This window comes from Balaenoptera ricei, chromosome 2 (assembly GCF_028023285.1).
Source record: "Balaenoptera ricei isolate mBalRic1 chromosome 2, mBalRic1.hap2, whole genome shotgun sequence".
NCBI classification, from domain to species: Eukaryota; Metazoa; Chordata; class Mammalia; order Artiodactyla; family Balaenopteridae; genus Balaenoptera; species Balaenoptera ricei.
In genome coordinates, this window is record NC_082640.1 from 80,980,819 (window position 1) to 81,004,450 (window position 23,632).

The 23,632-nt window shown below is 35.3% G+C and overlaps 1 non-coding gene across 1 annotated transcript; it reads right to left on the bottom strand.

Annotated features, from left to right (window-relative positions):
- Window positions 1-22,376: 22,376 nt before the first annotated feature.
- LOC132361448 (small nucleolar RNA SNORA25) lies at window positions 22,377-22,505 on the bottom strand. Its single transcript, XR_009501736.1, has one exon. It is a non-coding gene; the product is annotated as a small nucleolar RNA SNORA25 (small nucleolar RNA).
- Between the last annotated feature and the right edge of the window lie 1,127 nt (window positions 22,506-23,632).

Here is a 23,632-nt window from a genome sequence, read left to right on the forward strand (position 1 = left end):
TTAATGTTTGCCTAAAGGTGATTTTCCATCATTCTTTCTACATTTGTTGATCAGGATTCCTCTGTAAGGAATTGGTGTACCTTCTCTTCCATCTATCTAGCTGTTCAATTATTTATTTGTATCAGTATGGATTCATGGATATTTAATTTTTTCTGTGGGATATAATCCAATATTGTCATTATTTTATTGCTCTCATTGTCCCAAATTTTGCCATTAGGAGCTGTTTCATGTTGACTCCTGTTTCCTATCAATGTGGCCCATCAATTTTTGAGCACTTCCTTACTTTCTGGCACCACAAGATATTTCAGACTCATTTTGTATTTTCTCAGCCCAATTGATCTGGAATCAACCATTTTCCCCAAGAATTCCTGATTCCTTTTATTGAAGAATGGTATTTAGAACGCAGGGTCTTGACTATAGGTTTGCTTATTGATTCTGGAGTATCATTGTTTCTCGGCCCTTTTGGCAGCATACAGAGAATATATGTATTCATACATATGCACATACACACGTGCACAGACACACATCTATATTTCTGTTTCTATTCATAAGAAGCTTATTGATGTTTACTATTGATGGTGTTAAATTAATAAATTAATCTGGGGAGAACTGACATCTTTAGAAATTGTCATTTCTAATAGGTTAATTTCTTTCCATTTGTTCAACTTTATTTTTGTGTATCTAATAGGTGTTTTACAATTATTCTCACATAGATTTTGTATGTTTATTAGGTATGCACATTTATTAAGCACATAATCTTTGTCCCTATGATAAATGGGGTTTTCTCTACAATTACATCTTCTAACTTTACTGTTAGTGTATATGAAGGCTAAGATGCCCATATTCTTCTGGAGGTGGTTTTAGATTGCCCATAGGTCCTTTCACTAGCTTCCATCTTCTGCATTCTCAGCAGTTTTTCTCACTCTTGCTCGCCTCAAAATCTCAAGATGAGGTAAGAGTGGGGCAGAACATTAGAAATTGTGTACTAGATTTGGTGGTTTCCCTTCTCTGTTATTTTGAAGTATCAACGTTGTCTGTCTTGAAATTAAGCTGAGAGTGTGGCCTTTTATAGATGTATTTTGCCCCTTCCTGTTCTGTTTTTGTTTTTTTTTTTTTTTTTTTTTGGGTAGGAAATACTGAGAAACAGGTAGCTAGGTGGCTACTTGGAAGTCTGAGGTTGAATTTTTCATTTTTGAAAAGTTTTGAGTGTCAGGCTTAGCACAATTGTGTTTTATTGTAATTTATACTTGTAGTTTTACCAGGTTTCTTCTTTCTTGCTTTCTTTTCCACCTGTATATAGGTAGAATAAATATAAATAGAGTTCAGATTGGAACTTAAGCTTGAAAATTCAGACTGATGGGGCAGAGAACAAGAAAAAGAACTGAGGAGTGTGGGAGAATGAGAGGTTGGGAATAAAAGTTCAGGGCAGGAGAAATAGCTTAAGTGAGATTGATAGGGAACAGGTGGAAAGCATGGAGGGAGGATGGCTTGCTGACTCGCTGTGCCCCTTACTGGTTCTCCTTGGGTCTCAGCATCCAGGGCTGTGTCCCCATCCGATCTGAGATTGCTTTCTCCCCTGACTTCTACTCCCTTTACTCAGAACCAGGCTCTAAGTTCATGCAGATGAAGTCCTGCTGGAAATTTGTCTATGGACTCTATCTGTCCATGGAGGGAACACCTTCTCCCTAATGGGTCCTCTGAAAATTCCAGATATACGTTGTTTGCAACTTTCCATGTGCCTTGGTAGCACCTTTAGGATGAGAATTGCTTAGTCCCTAGAGTCCTCTTCCTCTCTGCTGAGTGTCTGTATTTGTAGCTTTGCTTTAATACCTACTGGTACTTTGACTACCCATCTTAGGCTGTTCACCTTCATCTGAGCATTATTTTATTTGTATTAATTTTTTAATGATTAATGGGTTCTTATAAGTGAACCTACTGAATATCGGGCTCTGTGCTAGCACTTAATGATGAATATAGAGAAGAATTATGTACAGTTCATACCCTCAAATTTAGTATAAAACATAAAGCATACCCAAAAAAATTTAGTACAAGGCAGAACGTACAGAAGAAGGGCCTTAACATTCTCTCCTCTTTAAATATGTTTTATGTCAAATTTAAGGAAGGGGAGGATGGCTATTAGAGATGGTTTCTGGGGAGGAGACATCATCCTTCTCATCTCCCCTTAGTCTTCTTTCTCTAGAAGATTCTCTCCCCTGACTCTAATCTGACTATTGCCTGGCTGTGTCTTTGTTCTTTAAGTAGCCCAATTTTCCCTTACCAAAAAATCATTGAACTTGCCTGTCACCATCATTCAGGCCCCTTAATTCTCTGTTTAACTTCCTTTGCTTCGTTTGGCTGTCTGTAACTCTTCTTTTATTCATGCTAGAAGGTGGAGGTGGAGCTCTCAGCTCTAAGTAGGATGTTTAACAACCTGTTGGCCCTTCTGGGTTGTAAACCAATGGATAGAGACTGGAGGAACCTCATGAGACAAAGGATATTACCCTTTGTGTCATTTCAAAATGCAGGGTTTGTGATGGATTCAACTGGAGGAGTGACTTGGGCCTGAGGCTAAGGTAAGATCTTCTGCCTTTTTTTTACTCCTAAGTTTAGATATTAGGAGCAGTCTTGGAGAAGGTTAAACATGAAGAGTAAGCTCCAAGCACATTCTCCTAGCCATGTAAATAGAGGTTTGAAATTCACTTCACTACATTTGAAGGACAAGAGAAAATAGATGGGCCAGTACTTTTTCAGTGCAACCTTACTACCTAGATGGTGAAACTCAAAGCACCTTAGTTTGTTACCACCCCTCAGCCTGCATTGTTGTTTCCAATGCTGCCCTTTGTTGGGGAGTGGAATATAGAAAGGAGGGACCACATGGAAACATGAGGATAGTGGAATATGTGTCCTAGCCTGCTGGAGCCCATCTAACTATCTCCCATGCCTATGCACAGTGCTGCCTCTGTGTCTCTGTCAGACAAAAACATGGCTGAAACCACACCTGTTTACCTTTCATCCTGGGCCAATATGCAGGCTTATTTTAATTTTTATTCTCTATAACTCAGATATTAACTCTCTTTTCAATGGTTTACTTGGCAGATAATTATGGACCAGAACATGGCTAGCTTAATTATAAAATTGGTGTGTATGTATAAAAAAATTTCCTCAAATAGTGGTTTGGTATGTAACAGAGTTTCAGAGGGGAAGGAGAAGACACCATACCTACTTTAAAGATATCATCTCTGGAGGTATCTTATGGAACTTGATGAAATTGTGTCAAGAGCCATCCACTTGGCCTCATGCCTTGACATCCTATGGAGTGAAGGGTCAGGGAAAACAGTCATAATTTCTCATGCCTGTAGAGCCGTTTCTGGACTACAGTCCTCTTTGCTTCTTAGCCCACACATTGCTGAAACTTTTAGATGCCCCATGTAAAGGTTTACTTCTTCCAACACTATCTCTAATTCTGTCTACATTTCAATTTTCTTTATCTTCCTGATTCTCTGTTGTCTTCTCTCCACAACTTCTTCAACAACCTTAGTCTTCACTCTGTGACTTACTTTCTGCTTTATTTTGTTCTGTAAACATTTTTTCTCCATGCTTGAGGGTAGAATTCAGTCTTCTGTCCCTTCTAGTACCTTTGGCTTTAGCTAAGTGTTAAAATGGGCTTTCCTCTTCCTTTCTATTTTTTGTAATAAAATATCTAAGGTCTATACACTTTGCTACAATGAGCATTAATGTTTTTTCCAAAGTCCAGTACATGTGAGAAATGAATGTTTCTTCAATTAACATACTCCCCATAAAATATTCACTCTGGTGTTAATGTGCTAAAGTGACATTCACCTCCATACCATGCCTGCTTTTTGCTTTAACTGGAAGTGCCTTTGTCTAGACTTTTAAACTTTCTAAGACAATTGGCATAGCCCCCCAGTAGATTTAGTTTGTTCCCCAAATTTTTTCCTTATTTAAAAATGCCTATACGTTTAGACATGGGTGATCATCTGAGCTTGTAAACTACCACTACCAAGAATGTATTATAATTCAAACATGATGTTTGAATTACAAGGAAAAAGAGATTCTCCTGAATCTTTGGAAACTCCTATAGTTTTTTAAAAAATTTATTTATTTTTGGCTGTGTTGGGTCTTCATTGCTGCACGCGGGCTTTCTCTAGTTGTGGCGAGCGGGGGCTACTCTTCGTTGTGGTGCACGGGATTCTCATGGCAGTGGCCTCTCGTTGTGGAGCATGGGCTCTAGGCGCGAGGGCTCAGTAGTTGTGGCTCACGGGCTCTAGAGCGCAGGCTCAGTACTTGTGGTGCACTGGCTTAGTTGCTCCACGGCATGTGGGATCTTCCAGACCAGGGCTTGAACACATGTTCTCTTCATTGGCAGGTGGATTCTTAACCACTGTGTCACCAGGGAAGTCCCAACCCCTATAGTTTTGATAGAATGTTTATAACCAGCAAGCATCTAGTAAGCTCTACTTGGGGGTGATTATCATGACTTAAAAGAATTGAATTATCATGAAAAACAAAATAACCATTGTATATAAATTATGAAAGCAGTGTTGCCAGGGACTGAGACTCATATCTTTAGATCATTTTCTTGGAAAACTATCATAATCTGTTGTTTAAAGGTATTGGTACAATGTGCAATCCTTTCACTTGAAACTTTGAAATATGTAAGGTGTCAAGAGACTTGAAATAATATATTGGATACCCAACTTATAGAGCACACATTTCTGACTCATTTGGGAACAGTTTGAGTGATGGTGAAACATTAAACAGCTTTCAATGTATGATTAATTCGACCCCTCTGTGCAAATAAAGATAATAAAAATGTTTCATAAGAAATATGTGAGGCAAAAGGAACTTAGTCCTACTCCTCATTGACAAACAAAGCAATGTTGCATCAGTAGTAATGCAAAAAGGTATCTTGAATCCTAATGCTTGGTGAAAGAATCCTTCATATATTTTATACCAAATATAGTTTTATAATGTGCTGTGAAAGGTAAAATGGCAGGATGTTTCTTTTCTTCACTGAGAGTTTGAAAGGTTTATGGTTCCAGCTCATTAGTCAAAATTAAGTAAAGAGAAAAAAACAGTTTTCTGATGGAAGTTTTCAGTAAGCTTGTCAGAAAAACAATAGTGTGCATGAGCAAGCAAGTGAAAGTTTGGCAATATAGACTTACCATTTAATGAGGAACCAAAAAAGGAACCAGAAACAAATAGAAGAACAAACAGAAAACACATTCAACCTTTGTGAACTGTCTTCACTGTTATTACTACAACACAAAAAAGTCAGCATGATATAGTAGAAAAAACCCTGAACTTGTCACAGGCCTTACAAGAATATCTAAACTTTCTGGATCTAAGTTATCTCACAGAAGATAAATCTAAACTAATTCAGTTGTTCCAAAACACATTCCTCAGATAAGTGCTAATTTGATGATAAAATTCTCCTGGATAGAAGGTGAAAAACATTAAGGATATTAAAAACTTTTCATTCTAAGGACTGTTTTTTAATTTTATATTTATTCTTTCTCTTTTGGGATTAAAATGTAATAGTAGCTAGTTGTTATATTGAAATCCTAACTTGAACAATGTTGACAACTCTAAGCTAATGACAAAGGTGTTTTTTTTTTCTTTTAAACCTTATGTTGTTTTGATAAATGAAAATGAAAATTAGAAAACTCATGATTGTAGGATTTCTATGTGGTTTCCTGCAACCTCTAACTTTGTATGTACTGTGAACTCTTATGAAAGCAATTGCTACAAGTAATATTATCTACAATTTAAGCAACATTTTGGGCAATACTTTCAAAAGTCATTCAAAAGTCACTCCACTAGATAGCTAGTGGGAAGCAACCGCATAGCACAGGGAGATCAGCTCGGTGCTTTGTGACCACCTAGAGGGGTGGGATAGGGAGGGTGGGAGGGAGACGCAAGAGGGAGGGGATATGGGAACATATGTATATGTATAACTGATTCACTTTGTTATAAAGCAGAAACTAACACACCATTGTAAAGCAATTATACTCCAGTAAAGATGTTAAAAAAAAAAATGACAGTAATGAAAAAAAGGAGTCATAGGAGATCAGAGCACTGACATAGGGAAGGGATTTAAAGTGTATGCTGGGATTTAGGAAGAAGTCTTAGAAAGGGAAATACTTTAGGAGAAAAGGAGAATAAAAGTGAGGAAGTCATCCTTTGGAAACTGACTGGAAAAGGAAAAAAAAAAAAAAAAGAAAAAACAAGAGGGAAATTTCAAACCCTGCCAGACAACACTAAAAAATGGAAGGACAAAAAAGTCCTTCTCCCTGACTCCTGCAAAAAGGCCACATGTTAAAGAAAGTGCTACACTGACTGAGGGAATGCATTCTTGAACTAGACATCTTATAAATCACCCCAAATGCTAGCTCTGTCCATGCAATGCAGAGATGCAAGCCATCTTATCTATACAAAGCTATTTATTAAAAAAAATAGAAAATGAGAATAAAAACCTTTGAGCTGATGATAAATTTCCCACAAAGCCAACCATGAAACAGAAAACAAAAGTATCATAATATTCCAAATGGAATTAAATACCCACAAACACATGCGAAGTAACACAAATCAGAAATTCAAAATTTACTAACAGAAATGGATAGTAAATAAAAAGAAATAAGAATTGATTGGCATCAGTAAATAAAATAGTGAAGTAAAAATGTCAGCAATGACTAAATTGTAAATGCCCAAAAAAGAATTGACAGAAATGAAAATTTAACAAAGGGCATTGAATGAAGTCATCAAAAATAGCCACTAGAATGAACATGAGAGGAAAAAAATAAAGTATATCAGAAAGAAAGTGGTTGAAATGGATGTCAGGTAAATGAAATCCAACATATGTGTAATTGGAATCTATGAAATAGAAAAAAACAAACAAAACTATAAATCAAAGAAAGTTTCCAGAAATAAAGGACCCAAGTTTATTTATTGAAAGGATCTATGAGGGAACCTTGGAAAATTTATCTTGAACAATCAACTCTAAGATATATCCTATTAAAATCATTAGACTTTAAAGACTCAGAAAAAATTCTCAGGGTCTTCAGGAAAAAAAGAGCAAGTGACTTAAAAAGCCAAGAGAATTATACGTGCATTAGACTTCTCAAAAGCAATAAATAAGGGAATAATGGAGCAGTATTTTCAAGAAACAAGGAAGAAAAATGTAAACAATAGACTTTACATTTAAAAAACCTGTCCTTCAAGTGTCAAGACTATAGAAAAACAGTTGGGAAAACAAGGACTCTGATAATTTGCTGGTGAGAATAAAAGTTTATACTACTCTTAGGCACAATTTGGCAACATTTAAGAAAACTAAATACATATGTGTCATTTGATATAGCAATCCTGTTTGTAGGAAACTATTCCAAAGAGACGCATACAGTAGTATACACACAATGCATATGCTCAAGTACATTTACTACAGCGTTATGTGTAATTGAAAAATATTAGGAACAATATAAATACCAACAGATAGGAGAGTATTTAATCTACGGTACTTTAACACAATGTAGTATCACAGGAGTATAAAAAGAATGAGGAAGATTCCTATGAACTTATATAGAGTGATTTCCAAGATGTATTGTTAGGTGAAACAGTGTAAAAGAGTATATCTAGGATGCCAACTTTTGTGTATGAGAGAAAAGGAAGTGGCAAATACATATGTATCTACTTATTTTTGTAAAGACAGTCAAAGGAAGAAAAAATAAATAATAAAATTGTTTACCTGCGTTGCATGTACGGGAATGAGGTGGAAAAGATGGAGAAGGGAGTGTTATTTCTTTAAGCATATCTTTAAGGCTGAGAGAATCATACCTAAATTAGACTTCTCAGAAGCAACAAACAAAGTAAGGGAATAATGGAGCTGCATTGTCAAGAAACACAGAAGAAAAGTATAAACAAAAGATTGGTATGCTAACACATATATACGGAACCAAAAAAAAAATAAAGGTTCTGAAGAACCTAGGGGCAGGATAGGAATAAAGACACAGACATAGAGAATGGACTTGACACAGGGATGGGGAAGTGTAAGCTGGGACGAAGTGAGAGAGTGGCATGGACATATATACACTACCAAATGTAAAATAGATAGCTAGTGGGAAGCAGCCGCATAGCACAGGGAGATCAGCTCGGTGCTTTGTGTCCACCTAGAGGGGTGAGATAGGGCGGGTGGGAGGGAGACGCAAGAGGGAGGAGATATGGGAATGTATGTATATGTATAACTGATTCACTTTGTTATACAGCAGAAACTGACACACCATTGTAAATCAATTATACTCCAATAAAGATGTTAAAAAAAAAAAAAAAGATTGAAACATGTTAGTGTCTTTCACATGTAGAAAAAACCACACACACACACACACACATACACAAGAAAAAAAACCTCAATGGGGATGAAGAAAAGGATTCCCCATAATGAAATACAAACAGTTACCTCCAACTATACTCCAAATTAACAACAGAAAAAGATAACTTCTGAAGAGTCTTTTGACAGTATACTCTCAAACTAAAGACAAAATAAATGATAACCAGATATACTGAACTCTGAAAAGTAATTTTATTTTTGTAGTCATATGGCTTAACAATTCTAAAATTACTTTCCATGTATAATATATAAGTAAATATATTTAAGGTAATGGGTGCCATATGTCTCATTTTGGGGGAAAGGAGTTAAAAATTTAGAAAAAGGGAAGATTTGAATGAAGTGTAGTGATGGATTTTAAGTACAGCTATCAGTATGGATTCATAATGTGTGTGTTCATGCTTGTTCATACATGTGTGTGTATACATAAATTGATTTCCTAACACTTCTGTTAAGATGTACTAGAAGCAATGACATATCAGCAGTGATGATCACATGTAATGGCCAGGTCTTGGTTTTGAAATATCATTCTCCAGTAAAAAGAGCCATTTCTTCTTGGAGACATAGCTGATTTCAGAGCTGAGGGATGGAAAGTACTATATAAACTTAAAACATCTTGCTGTGCAAAAGAAAATATTGCTCAAAGTATTATGGGGACAACTTGAGCATCAAAATGATTAATGATCATAATGGACTATATCCCACTGAGCAAAATAAAAATTTGTCCACACTGATATACATTTACAAAAGAAAGGCAAGAGGGAGGAGACGTTTTTCTTTGCAGCAAAATGTCAACTTATAATGGTTATTTTTACCTCTATAGTAATAATTGATTCAAGCAAGAATCATCAGTGCTGTTGAAGAAAATGATTTCCACAAAATATACACCTAATTCTGTATTAATTACAAAGGGAAAAATAGTAGCTTTGCATAGGGGAAGCCCGGCAGACCCAACCTTAACCAAGTAATTAGTTACCACCTGCTCGAATGGGACAAACTGACATCATGTACCTCCTGATAGGTCTTGAGAAAGGCAAAACATAACTTCAGTTTCATACCTTACCAAACATGCATAAGCTGAATATAAGCATGAGAAAACATCAGAATTGAAGGACATTCTATAAATTAACTGGCCTACAAACATCACTGTTTTTTCTTTTCAAAAACATCAAGGTCATGAATGAAAAGCAGATGAGTGAACTCATCCTGATGAAAGACACTAAAGAGAGATGATGACTAAATGCAATGTGTGATCTTGAATCAGGTTTTTTTCCCCCCATTAAATGATCTATAAAGAATAGTACTGTGAAAATTAGTAAAATTTGAGTAAGGCTGGTAGTTAGATAAGAGTATTATATCAATTTTAATTCTTGATTTTGATTACACTGTGTTTATGTAAGAGAATATCTTTTTCTTAGGAAATGCACACTACAGCACTTGTGAACAAAGGACTTCAGGTCTGCTATTTACTTTCATATGTAGTTCAGAAAAAAATGTGAGGAAGGAGAGAGGTAAAGGTAGTAAAATGTTAACAGTGGGTAATCTTGGTGAAGGGTAAATGGAAATTCTTTGAAGTCTTAAAACTTTGATTCAAGTTTGAAATTATTTCAAAATGAAAAGTAAAAAAACAAAAAAATCAAAAACCCTTAAAACTAAAGCAAAAAGTCAATGCATATATCTTTAGTACTTATGCTTACAAATTACAGTATCTTTTAACCATTTTACTTATAATAGCCTTAAATAATTAGAAAATACCATATCATTAATATATATATAATTATATATATACACATATATACATATTTAGAAGCCTAGAATGTGAAAATGAATAAGATAGCAATAGATGATATAGATAGCAGTTTCTATATTATGTATCTACTGATAAATTATCATTTGAACAACCTCTGTGTTTCTCCCTTCTCCTGCCTTTTTTGATTATTGATCAGTTTCCAGTGGTTGTTAGAAAAAGTAAAAAATAATTTGCTCATGTGCTACCCAGTGCAAAAAGAGAACTCTGAACTTTATACTTTCAAATGAGAGAGAGAAGATTGGTGTGTGTGTGTGTTATTTTGGGCCAATATTTTAACTTCAGCTTGTTTTCCTTTTATTGTTCAAATTATTCTTTACTGTTATTACTGATATATATAGTCCATTTTTGTATTTACTGACGTTTATGATATTTTTTGCTCACCATTTCTTCTCCAATTTCAGTTCTTCTTTTAGAGTTTAATAATTTTGTTTTTCTTGAAATATATATTTAGTAATTCCTTTAGTAAGAATCTGTTGTTGCTGAACTCTGTTTTGTTTGTCTGAAAAATGTTAATTTTGCTATCCTTCATTACTGGTTAAGCAGTTACAGAATTTGTGGTTAACAGTAATTTTCTCTCAACACCTTGAAGATACATTTTCTCATCATTTTGAAGATACTATTTGTATCTTTCTATATTTTACTTAGTGTAATTATGGATTTTCTGTAGATCTACTATCTTTGTCTCTGTTTCCTTTTATGATACTTCTTTGTCTTTGGTGGTCTGCATTTTCAGTATGATAGATATAGCTAGGTATAGACTTCTTGTTGTTCATTTTACTTTAGATTTGTGATTCATAGCAGAGGTTTTACAAGTTTCACTAAAGGATAAAAATTTCTCAGGGAATATCTCTTCAAAATATTCCCCATTTACTGTATTCTCTCTTTCAGGAACTCCAATTACTGGTACTCTTTCTCATTCTGTCCACCATTGTCTCCTACATTTTCTTTCAAGATTTCAGTCTCTATCTCGATATCTCTGTGCTTCATTCTAGGCAATTTCTTCACCTATATATAAACCAGGTAATCAAAGTGTGGTCTGTGGACCAATGCTGGTTTTTGGTTTGTTTGTCCATGAGATAAATAGAGAAAACAAGAGTAAGCAATTGGAAAGTTTTATAGCTGTTTGACATTGTTGTGACATTATTGCTGTTATTACTTTAAATAAGTATATCAGCCTGAAATAGTGTGCAATTTAAAAAGTGTTGCTTTACTACAGTCTGAAGTGCACAGCTGCTTATACACATACAATATTTGTATGTGTGTTTATTTCCTGAACTGTCATTGGGATTATCTTCATCAGAAAAAAAGGTTTAGGTATTAAAACTTCTTTGTATCTTCTCTATTTATAACTCTTCTCTGTCACTTCATTTTGCTTATTTTTCTCATCTCTCTCGTCCTCTTTTTAGTAGTGTCTGATCTGCTTTATGTTGTTTCCAACGTATTTGTTTCTATAAGAGTTGTGAGTTTTCCCTCCAATCTTATTTCTGACTCAGCATGTTTTTTTTTTTTTCTTGCTGTGGTCTTTATCACTTATTTCCATAACTATTATGCATCTGTTGAGCTATTTTTAAGGAGGTAATTATTACAGTATTTCTAATTCAGTTGCTCTCTTTGATTTTTGTTTCCTCTATGGCAATTTCTTTTTACTATGATTTTCTTTTATCCATTTTTCTTATTCTTTACTCCAAACATTAAAATAAAATTGTGACGTGCTTATATAGTTCTAGTGCTGGTTCTTTTTCACTTATTACTCATCTTTGAATGAGATGAATTCTTTCTGCAGTACCTATTTGCAAGAGGTTCATGCTGAGAAAGAGCCGTCATTATGTTTTAGGCTGGCCACCAGAAGTCTTCCTGGTTCATAACAAAAGTTCTTATAATACATTGCATATGTAAGTGGGATTTTTTGGCCTTCACTTCTCTCTGATCATCAAGATTTGGAAGCTGTGGGATCTGACAGACATGGCACAGATCAAATCCCTGCTGTTAAACTCCAGATATTATTGGTTTTGCCTTTTGGGTGTTCCATATATTTGAAGACATGATCTCTGACACCATTCTCTAAGAGTGCAGCCTGAGATGTCCTCTCATAATTGTTTTGCATGCTTACTTGACTTCAGGGCATTTGGAAGGTCTTTGATATATTCTGTTTTTGAGGTTGACTTACCTAGTTTTATTAAAAATTGTTTCCATTTGTGTTTATTGTTAAACTTGTTTTGAGGTGATGTTTGAAAGGAAATCACCACCATTTTATAGGTATAAATCTCATAGTTTATTTTCTTTTAAATGTGATTTTTATGATAACCTCAGATAAATAACTAGAAAAGGATTCATTTTGTAAAAATTTAGAGTACATCACATTTGTTAAGATTTCAGTTGTATAATACAACATACCTATTGCTTTTTTTTTTTTTTTAACTCCCTCTAGGTAGAAGTGATATCTCTATTACATTTTTATGGATGCTTCATTTCCTAGTAAGCTAGAAAAGTGTGCCTTTTACATTAACACAAGAATTGGATTTATCAGCAAAATCATACCTAAGAGGCAAACAATTTGATTGGCTTGAATATCTCACCACTATTGTTAGCTCATTGTTTTGAGTAACAAAGTTCTGTAAGTTTTCCCTTAGATTTATATATTTCCTACATATATCACAAGTCTGCTTGTGCTCGCAGCATTATGCTAACTAGGGCCTGTGAAGATTACAAAGAAATGAAAACTGGTTGTCACCTAGTTCGGCAACTAGCATAATTATGGCAAAGACCTCTGAGGTTTGTCAGATTAGGAAAGTATGTTGTGGGGTGTATAAGGATTCTCTAGGGGGGATGTGACACCTTCCCATGATACAAGATTCTAGTACCATAAAGTTGGATGATAGGGCGTTTGACCCTTATATGAATACTGGGGGATCACAAAAAGTCTAGATTCAGATTCCCATGTATTTATTGAGTGTTTATTACATACTTGAGGTTTTCACATCGATAACCTTATTTAATAAATATAGTAACGCTTAAGGTAAATGTTGTTACTCTCACTTTATGAATGAAAAAAATGAAAGGCAAGGAAGTCATATGGTTTTCACAATTACACAGGCCAGTTCTTGGAAGAGCTGGAATTGGACCTAAATTTTTAAACTTCTACACCAGGGTTCCTTCCACTCTCTCATTCTGCTTCTAGGTATATGGTTTCCTGCTATACAATAATTCTTTTTCCTTTCTTTTTTTTATTGAATAAATTGGATATGTAACATTGTGTAAGTTTAAGGTATATAGCATGTTACTTTGATACATTTATATATTGTAATATGATTGCTGATGTATCAGTATTTATCATTTTACATAATTATAATACAATATTGTCCATATTCATTGTACCATGCATTAGATCTCTGTGGCTTATTTACTACTAATTACAAGTTTGTACCCTTGAACACCATCTCTCTTACCCCTTCTCACTCCCAATAACCACCATTTTACTTTGTTTTTGTCAAATATTAGTCAACAATATACACTGGAGTTTAATTATGGGCTCTTAATTGTGTACCATTTGTCTATTTTTGTGCCAGTACCATACTATATTGATTTGTATGGCTTTTTAACATAGTTTGAAATCTGGAAGTGTGATACCTCTGGCTTTGTTCTTTTTTCTCAGTATTGCTTTGGCTATTTGGTGTCTGCTGTGGTTTCACACAAAATTTAGAATTGTTTCTTTTATTTCTGTGAAGAATACCTTTGGTGTTTTGATGGCGATTGCATTAAATCTATAGAAGGTTCTGGGTAGTACAGCCATTTTAACAATATTAATTCTTCTGATTCATGAAAATGGTACATCCTTCCATTTGTCTGTGTCTTTTTCCATTGCTGTCAGCAAAGTTCTGTAGTTTTTATTGTACAGATCTTTCACTTTCTTGGTTAAATTTATTCCTAAGTATTTTGTTTTTGATACTATTGTGAATGGGATGGTTTTTCTTATTTTTCAGATGCCTTATTATTAGTGTAAAGGAGTGCAATTAATTTCTGTTTGTTTATTTTGTATCCTGCCACTTTCCTGAAATCTTTATTAATTCCAACAGTTTTTTGACTTTGGGATTGTTTGGGACTTATATATATAAGATTATATCATTAGCAAATGATGACAGTTTTACTTCTTTCCCTTTAATTTGGATGTGTTTAACTCTTTCATCTTGCCTAATTGCTCTAGGTAAGACTTCCAATACTATATTGAATAGGAGTGGTGAGAGTGGGTATTCTCGCAGTGTTCCTGATCTTTAGGGAAACACTTTCTGTTTCTCTCCATTGAGTATTATGTTAGCTGTGGGTTTGTCATATATGGCCTTTATTATGTTGAGGTATGTTCCTTCTATATCCAGTTTGTTAAGGGCTTTTATCATGGAACGATGTTGTATTTTGTCAGGTGCTTTTTCTGTATCTGTTGAAATGATCATGTGATTTTTATCTTTTATTGATTTGATGAATTACATTTATTGATTTGCATATGTTGAACCATCCTTGCAGCCTAGAGATAAATCCAACATGCTGTATAATCCTTTTAATGCATTCTTGAACTTTCTTTGCTAATATTTTATTGAGAATATTTGCATTTATATTTATCAGGGATATTGGTCTCTAATTTTCTTTTCTTTTGGTATCCTTTTCTGATTTGGGTACCAAAGTGATGCTAACTTCGTCAAATGAGTTTAGAAGTATTCCCTCCTCTTTGGTATTTTTGAAGGCTTTGAGGAGGATTAGTGTTCATTCTTCTTTAAATGTTTGGTTGAATTCTTCAGTGAAGCTGCCTGGTCCCAGAGTTTCCTTTGTTGGGAGTTTTTTGATTACTGATTCAATCTCTCTACTTGTTATTGTCTGTTTAGATTTTCTATTTCTTGCTGACTCAGTCTTGGTAGGTTGTATATTTCTAGAAATGTATCCATTTCTTCTAGGCTATGTAATTTGTTGGCATATAATTGTTCATGTTACTCTCATAATTCTATGTATTTTTGTAGTATCAGTTGTAGTGTCTCTTTCATTTCTAATTTTATTTAATATTTGAGTCTTCCCTCTTTTTTTCTTAACTAGCTAAAGGTTTGTCAGTTTTTTCTTTTTGAAGAACTGTTTCTTAGTTTTGTTGATCCTTTCTATTGTTTTTCTGGTCTCGACTTCATTTATTTCCACTCTGATTCTTACTGTTTAACTTCCTTCTGCCAACTTTGGGCTTAACTGTTCCTCGTTTCCTAACTTCTTGAGGTGTAAAGTTAGCTTGTTTATTTGAGATGTTTCTAATTTCTTAACATATGCATTTTATTGTTATAAATTTTCCTCTCAGAACTGCTTTTGCTGCATCCCACAATATTTGATGTGTTGTGTTTTCATTTTCATCTCTTTTGAGATACTTTTTAATTTCCCGTTTGATTTATTCTTTGAGACAATGGCTGTTTAGAAGTGTGTTGCTTAGTTTCCAAATATTTATGTATATTCTCACTTTCCTCTTGTTGCTGATTTCTAGTTTCACACCATTGGGGTCAGAGAAGATAGTTGCTATGATTTCAAACTTCTTCAATTTGCTATGATTTGTTTTGTGGCTTATCATGCTATATATCCTGAAGAATGTTCCATGTGCACTTGAAGAATGTGTATTCTGTGACTGTTAGATGAAATATTTTTTAAAATTTATTTTTATTTTTGGCTGTGCTGGGTCTTTGTTGCTGCGTGTGGGCTTTCTCTAGTTGCGGCGAGTGGGGGCTACTCTTTGTTGCAGTGTGCGGGCTTCTCATTGCAGTGGCTTCTCTTGTTTCAGAGCACAGGCTCTAAGCACGTGGGCTTCAGTAGTTGTGGCATGCGGACTCAGTAGTTGTGGCTCATGGGCTCCAGACGCGCAGGCTCAGTAGTTGTGGTGCATGGGCCTAGTTGCTCTGTGGCATGTGGGATCTTCCCAGACCAGGGCTCGAACTTGTGTCCCCTGCATTGACAGGTGGACTCTTAACCACTGTAACACCAGGGAAGCCTTAGATGAAATATTTTGTATATGTCTATTAAGTTTGTTTGTTTTACAGTGTGGTTTGATTCGAGCATTTTCTTGTTAATTTTCTGTAATGATGAGTTATCAATTGCTGATAGTGGGGTTTTGAATTTCCCTACAATTATTATATTGTTGTCTATTTCTCCCTTATGATCTGTTATTAATTACTTAATATATTTCAGTGCTCAGGTGTTAAGAGCATATATGTTTACAATTGTTATGTCTTCTTAATATATTTACTCCTTAATGTAATTGCCTTATATGTCTCTTGTTATTCTTCTTGGCTTGATGCCTTTGTCTGATACAAGTATGGCTATACCTGTGGCCTTTTCACTTCCATTTACTTGGAATATCATCTTTCATACTTTCACTTGGAGCCTATGTGTGTCTTCAGAGCTTAAATGAATTTTCTGTGCGCAGCACATTATTGGGTCTTGTTTATTTATCCGTACAGCCACTCTTCGCCTTTTGCTGCAGTCAGTCCATTTACATTTTGGGTGATTATTGATATGTAAGGATTTACTATTGCCATTTTATCTTTTGCCTTCTGGTTATTTTTTGTCTCCTTTTTCCCCCCCACCCAGTTGTCTATCTTTGTAAGTTTGTGGTTTTCCATGGTGATTTGCTTAGTCTCCCCCTTTTTTATGTTTTGTGTTTCTGCTCTAGATTTTTGCTTCCATCAGTTTTATATAAAATTTTTCAGATAAAATATTCCTTTTTCTGCTAATAGAAATTTATCTTCATTTGCCTATAAAGCTTCAATCCTTTTACTCTTCTCCTTTTATATATTGATGTCACAAATTATTTTATGTTGTGATTTTTCTTGTTATAGTGGCTATGGTTATTTTTAATGCTCTTTTTAAAAAACTTTTATGCCATAGTTAAGAGTTTAATATACTGTTTTAAAAAAGAGTCATGGTATTCTGTTTTCCATCTCAGAGTTTTGTGTACTTTAATCTTTCTGTTTCAGCTTAAAGAACTTCTTTCAACACTTTTTGTAAGGCAGGTCTAGTGATGGTGAGCTCCCTCAGCTCTTGTCTTTCTGGGAAAGGCTTTATTTCTCCTGCATTTCTTTTTTTTTTAAATTTTTATTGGAGTATAGTCGATTTACAATATTGTGTTAGTTTCAGATGTACAACAAAGTGAATCTGTTATACATATACATATATGCACTCTTTTTTAGATTCTTTTCCCATATAGGCCATTACAGAGTATTGAGTAGAGTTCCCTGTGCTATACAGTAGGTCCTTATTTTGTATCTATTTTACATATAGTAGTGTGTATATGTCAATCCCAATCTTCCAATTTATCCCTCCCCCCACTTACCCCTTGGTAACCATAAGTATATTTTCTACATCTGTAACTCTCTTTCTGTTTTGTAGATAAGTTCATTTGTACCTTTTTTTTTTTTGTAGATTCCACATATAAGCGATATCATATGATATTTGTCTTTCTCTGTCTGACTTACTTCACTCAGTATGACAGTCTCTAGGTCCATCCATGTTGCTGCAAATGGCATTATTTCATTCTATTTTATGGCTGAGTAATAGTCCATTGTATATATATACCACATCTTCTTTATCCATTCCTCTGTCGATGGACATTTAGGTTGCTTCCATGTCTTGGCTATTGTAAATAGTGCTGCAATGAACATTAGGGTGCATATATCTTTTCGAATTATGGTTTTCTCTGGATATATGCCCAGGAGTGGGATTGCTGGATCATATGGTAGCTCTATTTTCAGTTTTTTAAGGAACCTCCATACTGTTGTCTGTAGTGGCTCTACCAGTTTGCATTCCCCCCAAGAGTGTATGAGGGTTCCCTTTTCTCCACATCCTCTCCAGCATTTATATTTGTAGATTTTTTTGATGATGGCCATTCTGACTGGTGTGATGTGATACCTCATTGTAGTTTTGATTTACATTTCTCTAATAATTAGTGATGTTGAGCATCTTTTCATGTGCTTTTAAACCATCTGTATGTCTTCTTTGGAGAAATGTCTATTTAGATCTTCTGCCCATTTTTTTGATTGGGTTGTTTGTTTTTCTGATATTGAACTGCATGAGCTGTTTGTGTATTTTGGAGATTAATCTCTTGTTGGTTGCTTCATTTGCAGATATTTTCTCCCATTCTGAGGGTTGTTGTTTTGTCTTATTTATGGTTTCCCTTGCTGTGCAAAAGCTTTTAAGTTTCATTAGGTCCCATTTGTTTATTTTTGTTTTTATTTTCATTACTCTAGCAGGTGGATTGAAAAAGATCTTGCTGTGATTTATGTCAGAGAGTGTTTGGTCTGGGTTTTCCTCTAAGAGTTTTATAGTGTCCGGCCTTACATTTAGGTCTTTAATCCATTTTGAGTTTATTTTTGTATATGGTGTTAGGGTGTGTTCTGATTTCATTCTTTTACATGTAGCTGTCTAGTTTTCCCAGTACCACGTATAAAAGAGACTGTCTTTTCTCTATTGTATTTTTGCCTCCTTTGTCATAGATTAGTTGACCATAGGTAAGTGGGTTTATCTCTGGACTTTCTATCTTGTTCCATAGATCTATATTTCTGTTTTTGTGCCAGTACCATATTGTTTTGATGACTGTAGCTTTGTAGTATAGTCTGAAGTCAGGGAGCCTGATTCCTACAGCTCCGTTTTTCTTTCTCAAGATTACTTTGGCTCTTCAGGGTCTTTTGTGTTTCCATACAAATTGTAAACTTTTTCTTTCTAATTCTGTGAAAAATGCCACTGGTAATTTGATAGGGATTGCATTGAATTTATAGATTGCTTTGGGTAGTATAGTCCTTTTCACAATATTGATTCCTCTCATCCAAGAATATGGCATATCTCTCTATCTGTTTGTGTCACCTTTTATTTCTTTCATCAGTATCTTATAGTTTTCTCAGTACAGGTCTTTCACCTCCTTAGGTAGGTTTATTCCTAGGTATTTTATTATTTTTGATGGGATGGTAAATAGGATTGTTTCCTTGATTTCTCTTTCTGGTCTTTTGTTGTTAGTGATAAGAATGCAAAAGATTTCTGTGTATTAATTTTGTATACTGCAACTTTCCCCAAATTCATTGATGAGCTCTAGTCATTTTCTGGTAGCATCTTTAGGGTGTTCTGTGTATAGTATCATGTCATCTGCAAACAGTGATAATTTTACTTCTTCTTTTCCAATTTGGATTCCTTTCATTTCTTTTTCTTCTCTGTTAGCCATGGCTAGGACTTCCAAAACTATGTTGAATAGTAGTGGTGAGAGTGGTGATCCTTGTCTTCTTCCTGATCTTAGAGGAAATGCTTTCAGTTTTTCACCATTGTGAATGATGTTTGCTGTGGGTTTTTCATATATGGCCTTTAATATGTTGAGGTAGGTTCCCTCTCTGCCCACTTTCTGGAGAGTTTTTATCATAAACTGGTGTTGAATTTTCTTAAAAGTTTTTTCTGCATCTATTGAGATGATCATATGGTCTTTATTCTTCAATTTGTTGATGTATCACACTGATTGGTTTGTGGATATTGAAAAAATCCTTGCATCCCTGGGATAAATCTCACTTGAACATGGTGTATGATCCTTTTAATGTGTTGTTTGAATCAGTTGCATTTCTGAAGGATGACTTTCCTGGATAGAGTATCTTTGGCTGGCATTTGTTACCTTTCAATATTTTGAATATGTGAATCCATTCTCTCCTGGCTTATAGGGTTTCTGCTGAGAAATCTGCTGATAGTTGAATATGGGCATACCTTTGTAGGTTACTGGGTTTTTTCCCTCACTGCCTTTAAAATTCTTTCTTTATTGTTGACAGTTTTAGTATGCATTTTGGAGAAGAGATAGAAAGATACCTCTTTTTGCTTTGAGATATAAGGTGTTCTATTAGCTTTGTAGACATGTGTATCCAGTTCCTTCCCCAGATTTGGTAAGTTCTCAGTTATTATTTCTTTGAATATGCTCTCTGCTCCATTCTCCCTCTCTTCTCCTTCTGGAATACCCATTATTCTTATGCTGGCACTTATAATGGAGACAGATAGTTCTTATAGGGTTTCTTCACTTAAAAAAATCTTAGTTTTCTCTCTTCTTCCACCTGAATCATTTCTATATGTCTATCCTTGAGCTCACTAATTCTCTCTTCCATATAATCTGCTCTATTTCCAGTGCATTCTAATGCATTGGAAAGTTCTTCAGTTCCAGATCTTCTGTTAGGTTTTTTTAAGAATTTCATTCTCTTTGGTAAAATACTCATTCTGTTAATTTTATTCCTAAGATCACTGTGTTGCCTTCCTGAGTTTTCTTGTAGCTTGTAGCTTCTTGAATTTCTTCATAACAGCTATTTTAAGTTCTTTATCAGTTAGACCACAGTATTCCATGTCTTTGGGTTTGGGAAAATTGTCATTTTCTTTTGGTGATACTGTATTACCATGATTTTTCATGTTTGATAAGTGTCTCTGCCACCACATTTGAAGTCTGCTGTATGATTCTTACACCAAATGTGCTCTTGACTTAGTTCAGTTTCCATTAGTTTTACATTAAACTTTAACTTTATGACTCCCAACTTTTGTCTGATCACCAGCGATGGCAGAGACCTCAACAATGTGCTGAAGTTGACTGAACCTGACTGAACTGACTGAACCTCTCCCAAAAAGGCTATAGAGAGTTAGGAAATGAGACTTTTTCCCTATTAAAACTTGATTTGCCTGGGGCTGCCTAGATTATTATTATTTTCTTCAGTCCCTTAATATCTTTTAAAAATTGTGTGCATGAACAAATAAACCTTTGAGGCACTGAGGACATTTTTTAGAAATAAAAAAATATGAGGCTATCACATTTTGAACATACAGGTACCACACAGTACCAAGAGAATGGCAACTCAGGAGAGGGGCAGATGGGATAATTGTATGATTCTCAATAATAAAACCCAGGGAAGAAGACCCTGTTGAAGAAAATAAAAGCATAAGTGATGGAGCTTTTTGCCTTTTATATCCTCTAGTTCTAGAGTTCCAGAGGTTACTTTTAATTTTAATTGCCCTTATATAAGGAAGATAGTCTTTCATTACTTTCTCCCTGTTTATTAGCCTATGTGACTTTTGACATAAAAGGTTGGAAGGACAATGTAGGGATGTTAAATGTATAGTGACAGGACCCTGTTTTTCCTCCTTCAGGCTCCTCCAGAGTGGTCACTGCCTCACCATGTTTACGTAATATGAATTATCAGCATTTAGGGAGAATGTTTGAAAGTGTAGGAGGTATTTGTTGGCATAGAGAAGAAAACCACATTGCTTGGGCAATTATATTGCACTACACCCTTTTCATTCCACGTGTATCTATCTGGGCAGAGGAAACCAAATTCTTCTCCCACTTCGCTTTGAGTAAGCTTTCTAGAAGCTTGAAGGTCTCTCAACATTTTAAAATTGTTTGAGATCTAAGAGTTACCAACAAGGAAACATGTTTATAAACATAAGGCCATGGCTTTCATGTAACCTTTCTATGGCAAAGGAAAAATTATGGTAGAAAACAGAGGGGACTTAAGGAATTGACCTGACTACAACAAAATTTTCTGGGCTGTATGGATGGTACTTGATAGACTCAAGTTTTGTTTTTAACCAGACACCCTACCCGTTTTGTTCTTTGCTTTCTCTCTTACACAGAAAGCCTTTAACCTGGGATTTTAGGGTATTCTTTTTATGAGACCAAAGTGATCTATAATTTTTTTATTGAATTTTGAGTTATTTATTTACTTGCCCACATCACCAATCATGGCTTTTTGTGGGTGAACTGTCATGATTACGAGTGGCTACATTTTTAAAAATTTAATTAATTAATTTTCTTTATTTTTTTGGCTGTGTTGGGTCTTAGTTGTGGCACGCAGGATCTTCGCTGAGGCATCCCTCCCTTCGTTGAGGGATCTTTCGTTGCGGCGGGTGTGCTTCTCTCTAGCTGTGGTGCACGGGTTTTCTCTCTCTAGTTGTGGAGCATGGGCTCCAGGGTGTGTGGGCTCTGTAGTGTGCGGCACGTGGGCTGTCTTTGAGGCATGCAAGTTCAGTCGTTTTGGCACGCGGGCTTAGTTGCCCTGCAGCGTGTGGGATCTTAGTTCCCTGACCAGGGATCAAACCCACGTCCTCTGCATTGGAAGGAGGATTCTTTACCACTGGACCACCAGGGAAGTCCTGAGTGGCTACATCTTTTTAGGAGCACATAGCACTATTAAGTGACTGTGGCATCCTCAAGAGAACTTCAATCTCTGGTCATAGTGTTAAGAGTTCCTTGTTTCACAGCTCCACAAGCCCACTTGGAAATGGCCTTCATCTATAATATTTAATTGAGGCCTATATAAGGCTGCTGGTAAAAATATTAAACTCTCATGCTGGATGCTGACAAGGTGAAGGTGACAAAGCATCCATTTCCTGGCACGCTCAAGTCCTTCAGACTGCTGGAATCACTCTTCCATGAAATATATGAGTAGAGTGGACTGAGCCCCTATTCCACATGTTGTAGGAAATCCAGCTTCTTCCCCAAGATCTAGAAGGAGCTTCAGGAGTTTTGTTTCTCCTGGTCATCTTTTGCTCTGATCTTCTCCATCCAGGCATTCCCTGACCTCTATATGTTTCTTTCTTCTGTGACTGCTGTCCTGTTTCTGTGCTGTCTTGGTCATACTGAGCATTGGTTCTATTGCTTCATTTCCTCATACTACCGCCTACTGTAAGGCTGTCACGTGCAGCTAACCTTTAATGAAACTTTGGGAATGGGATCACTGATGAATGCACCACACTGATTAATGCATAATCAGATAATAAGCTTGTTGTCTGGTTAACAAACAAGTTTGTATATCATAATTAATAAGGCTAAGGGAATTCTTAACATGTTTCCTGGAATGTATACATTAATTTTATTTTAATATATACTTAAGAGTAAAATTGCTCTTCATCCCATTTAGTCTTCTCAATATCTCTCTGAATAGGGTAGGAAATAAGGGAGATATTATTAAAATGCTGATTCTGTCTTAGTAGGTCTGGGGTAGGCCTAAGGTTCTGCATTTGTATAGAGACCACAGGTGATGCTGATGCTGCCTGACACAGGACTGCTTTGAGTTGGAATTATTAACACAATATTATTTACATAAATTCAAAAACACACAACAGTGATACCCATTTTTTTGTAATCCATATGTCATAGTTCACTTTGTGTCACCTTGGCTATGGTGGTCAGTTTGGTCATATACTAGTCTAGATGTTTCTGTGAAGGTATTTGTGAAAGTGATTAACACTTAAAATCAGTTATCTGGAGGTAAATCAGATTCTCCTCCATAATGTGGGTGGGCCTCATCCAATCAGATGAAGGTCTTAAGAGCAAAGACAGATTTCCTGAAGAAGAAGAAATTCTTCTTCAGGTTTGAAACATAGAAACCGTGCCTGACCTTTTAGTCTGTAGA